Source organism: Arachis ipaensis, chromosome B06, assembly GCF_000816755.2.
Source record: "Arachis ipaensis cultivar K30076 chromosome B06, Araip1.1, whole genome shotgun sequence".
NCBI lineage: Eukaryota > Viridiplantae > Streptophyta > Magnoliopsida > Fabales > Fabaceae > Arachis > Arachis ipaensis.
In genome coordinates this window covers 96,186,642-96,195,815 of record NC_029790.2, presented here as the reverse complement: position 1 = coordinate 96,195,815, position 9,174 = coordinate 96,186,642, and positions in this window count along the sequence as shown.

The window sequence follows — 9,174 nt, the reverse complement described above, 5'->3', positions numbered from 1 at the left end:
CTAGAAGTGGATTTCTGCACTATCTGCACTTAGTTACTTATTTTTTGTAATCCCTAATAACTAATTTAGTATAAATAGCAATTTTTACTATTGTATTCACATCAGTTAGCAATCTTTAGACATTTTTATGTTACATTTGGGAGGCTGACCATTCGGCTATACCTAGACCTTTTTCTCTTATGTATTTTATACGGTGGAGTTTCTACACCTCATAGATTAAGGTGCGGAGCTCTGCTGTTCTTCATGAATTAATGCAAGTACTGCTGTTTCTCTTTCAATTCATGCTTACTTCTTCTCCAAGATATACTCTCGTACTTAATTCAGTTAAGTCAGAATGAAGGGGTGACCCGTGACAATCACCCACTATCTTCGTTACTCGCTTAGCCAAGATCCGCGTGCTTAACAACCACAAGCGGTCTACATGATGTTCAACGTAGTCATTGGACGACAGCCAGAGTATATTCTCTTAGGTCTCTAATCCACGGACCGAGTCCGTGAGATTAGGATCTTCGTGGTATATGCTAGAACCAATTGGCAGCATTCCTAAGATCCGAAAAGTCTAAACCTTGTCTGTGGTATTCCGAGTAGGATCTGGGAAGGGATGACTATGAAGAGCTTTAAACTCATGAATGTTGGGCACAGTGACAGTGTGCAAAAGGATAGAGAGATCTTATTCCGATGCTAGTGAGAACCGACAGATGATTAGCCGTGCGGTAGCTGTATACCTAGTATTTTTCATCCGAGACGAGAAATCCGACAGTTGATTAGCCGTGCAGAAACCGTACCTGGTATTTTTCATCCAAGAGGATTATACTGCTTGCCATGGAAGGGAGCACACATGATTGGATGAAGACAATAGGAAAGCAGATGTTCAGAAGCAACAAAGCATCTCCAAATGCTTATCTGAAATTCCCACCAATGAATTACATAAGTATCTTAATTTTATTTTATGTTTTATTTATCTTTCAATTATCAAAACTCATAACCAATTGAATCCACCTGACTAAGAGTTACAGGATGACCATAGCTTGTTCAAGCCGACAATCTCCATGGGATCGACCCTTACTCACGTAAGGTATTACTTGGACGACCCAGTGCACTTGCTGGTTAGTTGTGCGGAATTGTGAAAAGTGTGATCACAATTCCGTGCACCAATATTGCTTCTAAAAAATGTTGGTTTCATATATTTCTTTCGAAAAAGTAAATTCATTCCTCCTTAAATTTTTCCGTCCCTTGTGAATATGTTATATGACAGTGTTCCTAATCTTTCTCCTGGATTTTGTGAACAATGCGATCGACTTTAGTCATTTTCCTATGAACTATGTACTTCTTGACTCAGCTAAACTTTATTTCAAAATCCATGCATTGTTTCTCCACTTACTATTCCTATCACAGTTCTTTGGATTCCAAATTCTTTTTGTAGTTTAATTTTCCTTCTGGCACACTTTATGGTATTTGACCATCCTTGCTACTTGTGATTCAAACTTTTCTTTTATATTCTTGTGAACTTTGTGCTCCTCTGATTAGGTTTGAGCTTATTTTAATCTAATTCATCACTACCTTTTTCTTGTCTCTTTTGGAGTTCCTGGATTCAAATTTCTTATTAAGATATAAAATGGCCTTCTTTCTGGAATATTTTCTCGTACATGCACATTATTGCTTAGTTGCGATATTATGCATCCTTTCAAATTTATGAGACTCTTCTACTTGTAGTTTATTCTTTCCTTCCTGAGATTTATATCTCTTTAAACATACTCACACTTATCTCAGTGTCGTGCGTGATCCCTAGAGATTGTAACTGAGGTGTTAGTTCTTCAGGGAATGAGTGGTAGATGAAGAGGTGAATCTAGTATGTCTGGGACGCCGTAAGTTAGAATGTTTGTGTTTGGAAAAAAGATGTTCTTAAGAGGAGGTTTCAGTAGCTTGATACATACAAGATAGTGAATTGCAATAAATTAGCTAATTGATCAGAACAATGAGAAATGGTGATGCTATATTAATATAGTTAAGCACGTTTCAGATTATTAAGGTTTTCGATGTAATAAGATTGATTGAATTGATTGGCGCTTGATGACGAGTGAGTTTGAAACGTCGAGTGAGTTTGAAACCTCGAGTGAGTTAGCTAAAAACCAGAGTCAATGCTTGGACATGAATCAAGAATAAATTATGTAAACTAGTGTTGATAGACGTAACAAGATCGTGAGCACTTATGTTTAAGAATTTAGAGTCACAAGAATAGTCATTCTCGGGAATTCAACGGAATGTTGTGAAGGAATAGAGAGTTTATGGGGTCGGACATATTGAAAAGATTGAAGGATTAAGATGAGAGCTTGAAAGGAACGAAAGTGAAAGGAATTATGTTAGTTTTCCAAGATCTACCAAGGTGGACTCCGGAGTGATATTATGAGTGCTGTGGGGCCTATGGATATCCCAGTCTTCTCCAAGTTGGTGAATGAAAGTAGTGTTGTAGAGGATTACTTAAGGAAGTATTGTCTTGAATTCCTTCTTGGAAAATGCTTTGATTACCTTCCCGATCTTATTCTTTACTGCCTGCATCCCAAAAACTTGGTGTAGATTTCAAAGTCTACAAACTAACCAGCAAGTACATCAGGTCATACCAAGTAATACCTCAGGTGAGTGAGGGTCAATCCCACGAGGATTGATGGATTAAGCAATAATGATTGAGTGATTAGCTTAGTCAGGCAAGTAGAAATTGGTGTTTTGAGAATTAATTGCATTAGACAATAAATTTAAAGAATTCAGAAAACAATAAGTAAAAGTGGTGTGGAGAATATATGAGAAAATAGTTAAGGTTTTGGAGTTGTTTATCTTCTGGATTTCTATTTTTACCAACTATTTTAATCATGCAAGATTCAATTCATTGCAAACTATATGTGACTAAACCCTAATTCCTTAGTAATTTAGTCTCCTCTAACCAAGTTAACTGCCAATTCCTTGGTCACTTAAGTTCAATTAGAGGGTTAAGTTCAATTCTAGTTTATTAGCCACAAAAACCCTAATTACCCAAATATAAGAGGATTATATGTCATGTATCCCGTTAAGTCCAGATAATTAGTGCTTTAGGAAAAATTGTTTTCAAGCTATTGTTCAAGTAAATTGCTTTTTCAAGGTTTACAAGAAATCAAATAGAATAAGGGTTATTCTTTCGATCTACCCAAATCCGTAAGATGAAGAACGAAAACAATTCTTCAAAGTAAAATCAATAAATTAATTAAAATATAAGTGTAATAGTATTAATCCATAGAATAAATAGAGCTCCTAATCTTAACAGTGGAGGTTTAGTTGCTCATGGCTCAGAGAGAAAATTAGGGTTCTCAAAACTGTGAAGTGCGGAATGAAGTGTGTAAGTGAAAAGAGAGCCCGAAGGGCTGAATCTTTTCCCTTTTATATCAAATCCTAATTAATGTAAAATATATTATCTAAAACTAAATAATATCTTTTCCTATTGTAAAATAAAATAAAGTTTAATAAAAAATTAATAAAATCTCGTTGCTGGCTCAAGGACGTGTTGGGACCATTGCCTTCTGATGACTTACATCATCAACCTCTTTCTCTTATCTAAAAGGGCCATAGAATTGGTAAAATCTCATTCAAATGATGTAATTATATGAATTACATGATAAATTTATGGGACATTGCTTTGAGATAAGTTTGCTTAAATTTCAGGAGAAAAGAACAACAAAGGATGAAGAAAGCAATGAAACAGGGGAGCACAACAAAGAATGAAATAGGGGAGCGCCTTTGGCGCTCCGTTGTGCACAAGAATGCTCCACTCCCCAGGATATCGCCTTTGGCGCTATGTTTTCTTCAAAAGCGTGCACAACCTCCAGGAAGAGCGCCTTTGGCGCTACGTTTTTACAAAGAGCGTCTGCGATACGGAGTGGGAAAGTTCGGCTGGTGATGCGTACACGTGGAAGAGCGCATTTTCCAAAAGCATTGAAGGTCACGCGCACGAATGGGTGACGCGTACGCGTGTCCAGTGCCAGAATCAGAGTTGACGCGCACGCTGGGTGACGCATACGTGTGACAAGGGCCAGAATCAAAGATGACACGCATGCGTGGGTGACGCGTACGCGTGGGTGTACATGCGCTACACCTTCCTGAAAAATGCTACGCTAGCTTGGGAGTGTGCCAACTAAAAGTCTAAAAAGCCTATTTTGAGAAACTTGCAAGTACACCTGAGGAGTTAGGAATTTTTGTATAAATAGGTGGTACTTTGAATTTAGAGGAACTTTTTTTTCAGGACTTCCTTTTTACACTTCACTTTTAGAGACTTTTGGAACGTTTTACTTTTCTTTACTTCTGTACTTAGCTTTATTTTTCCAGTTTTGATTTTCACCTGAAGCTATGAGTAGCTAACTTCCCCCTCATTGGGGAAGGGAGCTCTATTGCACTTGATGGATTAACTGATAGTGAATTTCTTCTTCTCTTCATCTTCTCTTTGATTTTCTATAAGGAATTTCGTTCTTCATGTTTAGTGTTCAATCATCTTGGAAAAGAGGTTGAATGAAAATTGGGTTTCATGGGAACCTTGGAAAAGAAAACATGAAACAATACTTGAAATCCCTTCTCACATTGAGTAGATCTGGATTTTGGGATTGGATACGGTGACATGAAATCTGCCCAAATATTTGGATCTATGAGGATGTGTGGTAAAATCAGGGACCAAGCTTATCTCTCTTCATGAGCAATTAGACCAAGAAATTGGCTGATTATCAAGATTTGAGAGATTGAATAACCAAGGAATTGGGGTTCAATCAATCATGATTGCCAAGAGGTCAATGGGTTGCATGATTGAAGATGAGATGATTTGAATTTAATCCAAAGAGAGCAATATCTCCCAACTCCAATGAATTTTTTCTATTCTTTATAACTTTCTTTAATTTCTGCTATCAACCCATTCCCCATTTACAATTCAGTCATTTATGTTTCTGCCATTTACTTTCCTGCTCTTTACATTTATGCACTTTATTGCTTTCCTTTATTTTCAAGTCATTTACAATTTTGCTATTTAAATTCTACACTCAACAATTCCTCTTAATTAGCTTGACTAAATCGCCCAGTAACTAAAGTTGATTAATCAATCAATCAATCTCTGTGGGATTCGACCTCACTCATAGTGAGTTATTACTTGACGACAATTTGGTATACTTGCCAAAGATGGATTCATTATAGTGATATAGTGAAATTCTAGTCATCAAATTTATGGCGTCGTTGCCGGGGATTGATCTTGAATTGACAATGATTAAGTTGATGGGAATCTAGATCAAGCATTTTATTTACTTTGTTAATCATTTTAATTTTAGCCTTTTATTTTTGTTATTTCTTTTAAGCACTTAAATTCTCAATTGTTCATTGTATATATAACCATTCTAACAAGAATCACACTAACTCTTTGATGCTTTGTATCAACTAAACTGGACTTACCCACCCTTTATCCAAGAGGGTGCTCATCCTTGTTTCAGATTGTGTTTTGTGTTGTGTATGACAGGGAGGAGCGGAACTGTACTTTCCTACGATTCTGAACCTGAGAGGACATTTTTGAGATTGAAAAGAGAGGTAGTATCAAGAGGCAAAAGGGTAGTTGGTGAAGAAGAAGAAGAAGAGAATCTAACTCAAAATATGGAAGGTGAAGCACACAATCATCCAGATGAAGTAGTGGGAAACCATGCTCCCCCACAAGAAAGGATAGTGCTAGGCTCTTATATAAATCCCAATCTTGGGAATTGTGGGAGCAGCATCTTGAAATCCACCATACATGCCAACAATTTTGAGCTTAAACCACAGCTAATCACTCTTGTTCAGAACAACTGTTCATTTGGAGGAAATGCTCGGATCCAAATGAACATCTAACCACATTTTTGAGAATCTGTGACACAGTGAAGGCTAATGGTATTCACCCTGACACCTATAAACTGCTTTTGTTCCCTTTTTCTCTTAGGGATAAAGCATGAAAGTGGCTAAAATCCTTTCCAAATGAGAGTTTGACAACTTGGGAAGAGGTGGTGAACAAGTTCTTGGCAAGATTTTATCCTCCCCAAAGAGTTAACAGGTTGAGGATTGAGGTACAAATATTTAGACAACAAGATGGGAAAACTCTCTATGAAGCATGGGAGAGATACAAGGAGTTGACAAGAAGGTGCCCTCCGAACATGTTCAATGAGTGAGTACAGTTGCACATTTTCTATGAAGGATTGTTTCAAGAATCAAAAAAGGCCTTAGATCACTCTTCAAGAGGCTCTCTTAATAAGAAGAAGACAATTAAAGAGGCCATAGACATCATAAAAACTGTGGCCAATAATGAGTACTTCTATGCCTCTGATAGAAGCCCAAGAAGGGTAGTAATAGAGCTCAATTCTATGGATGCCTTGCTGGCTCAAAATAAGGTGATCACATCCCAACTAGCAGCTCTAACCAAGCAAATGGAGAAGAATCAAGTTTTAGCCATCAATACTCAAGAACCTATGCAAGAAGGAGATAGCCTAGAAATTGAATGTGAATGGAAGTAGGCCAACTATGTGAACAATCCACCCAGACAACCATATGATCCCAATGCCAAAACCTACAACCCAGGCTGGAAGAACCACCCAAATTTTGGGTGGGGAAACCAGTAAAACCAATCCCATTATCACAACCCATATCACTCTAACCAGTACAATAACCCCAACTATCAATTTAACAATCATAGATCCTACCACAACTCATATAATGCCCCATACCACTCCAACCAACAACCACACAGCAACCATTCTCAAAATGTATCATCCCCAACCCCACAACCAAGTGATGACAGTGAAAATTTTACAAGATTGGAAGCCATGATGGCACGAATGGCAGGGAATATTGCCACTATTGCAGAAAGACAATTGCAAACTAGAAAAAAGATAGATTCAATCCAAGAGGAGGTCAGATCTAATATAAGGAACCAAGGGACAGCAATCACAAAATTAGAATCACAATTTGGATCTTTATCCAAGTAAATACCAATGTCTACAAATACATCCCCTAGCGATACCATGACCAATTCAAGAGGGGAATGCAAGGGCATCACAATTAGAAGTGAAAAAGTGGTAGAAGAAGGATCCTCAAGGCACAACTTGCAGGAAGAAGAAGCTGCCAATAACTTAGAACTCAAGGAGGAAGAAGTGGTACATGCTCCAGCCCCACCAAAACAAGTTTTAAAGCCTTATGTACCAAAGGCACCCAGCCCACAAAGGCTGAGAAAAGATGGGAAAGATAGCCAGTTTTCTAGGTTCTTGGAGGTCTTTAAGAAGCTCCAAATTAACATACCTTTTGCTGAAGCACTAGAGCAAATGCCCCTCTATGCCAAGTTCCTAAAGGAGCTCATGACTAAGAAAAGAAACTGGGGAGAAAAGAAAACTGTAGTGCTCACAGAAGAATGTAGTGCCATTATACAAAGGAAGCTTTTCCAAAAGATGAAGAATCCTAGAAGCTTTCAAATTCCCTACATCATAGGAGATATCAAAATTGAAAAAGCCTTATGTGACTTGGGACTAGCATCAACCTTATGTCCTTGGCCATGATGAAGAGAATGAGAATTGAAGAGGCCAAACTAACAAGAATGGCACTTCAACTAGCAGATAGGACATTCAAGTTTTCCCATGGAGTAGTGGAGGACTTTGATAAATCCCAATTTTGTGGTTTATCTTGTGCTTATTTTAGGGGATTTTATCACCTTTTCCCATATTTATTCAATGAAATAGCATAGTTTTGTAATTCTCCATTAATTTGTGCTTAAGTATAAAAACATGCTTTTTAGGCCTTTAAATTGGTGATTTTAATTCACTTTAATTCCATTCGATGCCTTGATGTGTTTGTTGAGTGATTTCAGGTTCAGACTTGTTAGTTAAAGTGGGAGAGTTCATCTTCCCAGCTAATTTTGTAGTGCTTGACATGGAAGAAGAGGCTAATACATCAATCATACTGGGGAGACCATTTTTGGCAACAGCAGGGGCTATAATTGACGTGCAAAAGGGAGAGCTAGTCCTAAGGCTGCATGAAGAAAAGATGGTGTTCAATGTTTTCACTACAATGAGCTAACCAAAGGATTGGGGAATGTATGATGATAGACACAATAGAGAAGCTGGTTCAAGGAGTCCGAGAAGAAGACAAACTTGAAGATACAATAGAGCAAGATCAACAAACATCATGTGGTGAACTACCACAAGAAATCATAGAAGGCTCACTCATGCTAGACAAGGAAAATAAAGAGAAAGTAGAAGCACCAAAGCTGGAATTGAAAACCCTACCCCCAAGCTTGAAGTATGCTTACTTGGGGAGCAATGACACATATCCAGTAATCATCAACTCAAGCTTGAGTGAAGAACAAGAAGAGGAGCTTATCAATGTGTTGAGACAACACAAGGATGCCATAGGGTGGACACTTTTAGATTTAAAAGGGATTAGCCCTTCAATGTGTATGCCCAAAATTCTTCTTGAGGAGGATGCCAAGCCCTCAAGACAGCCACAAAGAAGGTTGAACCCATCAATAAAGGAAGTGATGCAAAAAGAAGTGCTGAAGTTATGGCAAACAGGGGTGATTTACCCAATCTTAGACAGCCCTTGGGTGAGCCCTGTTCATGTGGTCCCAAAGAAAGGAGGAATCACAGTTGTGCCAAATGAAAGAAATGAGTTGATACCAACAAGAACAGTGACTGGATGGCGCATGTGTATAGACTATAGAAAGCTCAATGAAGCCACAAGGAAGGACCATTTTTCTCTACCATTCATGGATCAAATGTTGGAGAGACTTGCTGGACATGAGTACTATTGTTTCTTGGATGGATACTCAGGCTACAACTAGATTGTAGTGGATCACAAAGACCAAAAGAAGACTTCTTTCACTTGCCCTTATGGTATTTTTGCATATAGACACATGCCCTTTGGTTTGTGCAATGCACTTGCCACATTCCAAAGGTGCATGCTATCCATGTTTTCTGATATGATTGAGAGGTTTATTGAGGTTTTCATGGATGATTTTTCAGTGTTTGGTGACTCTTTTCCTAATTGCTTACACCATCTTGCCTTGGTGCTCAAGAGATGCCAAGAGACTAACCTAGTTTTGAATTGGAAAAAGTGTCATTTTATGGTTTCCGAAGGGGTAGTCCTTGGCCACAAAATCTCTAAGAAAGG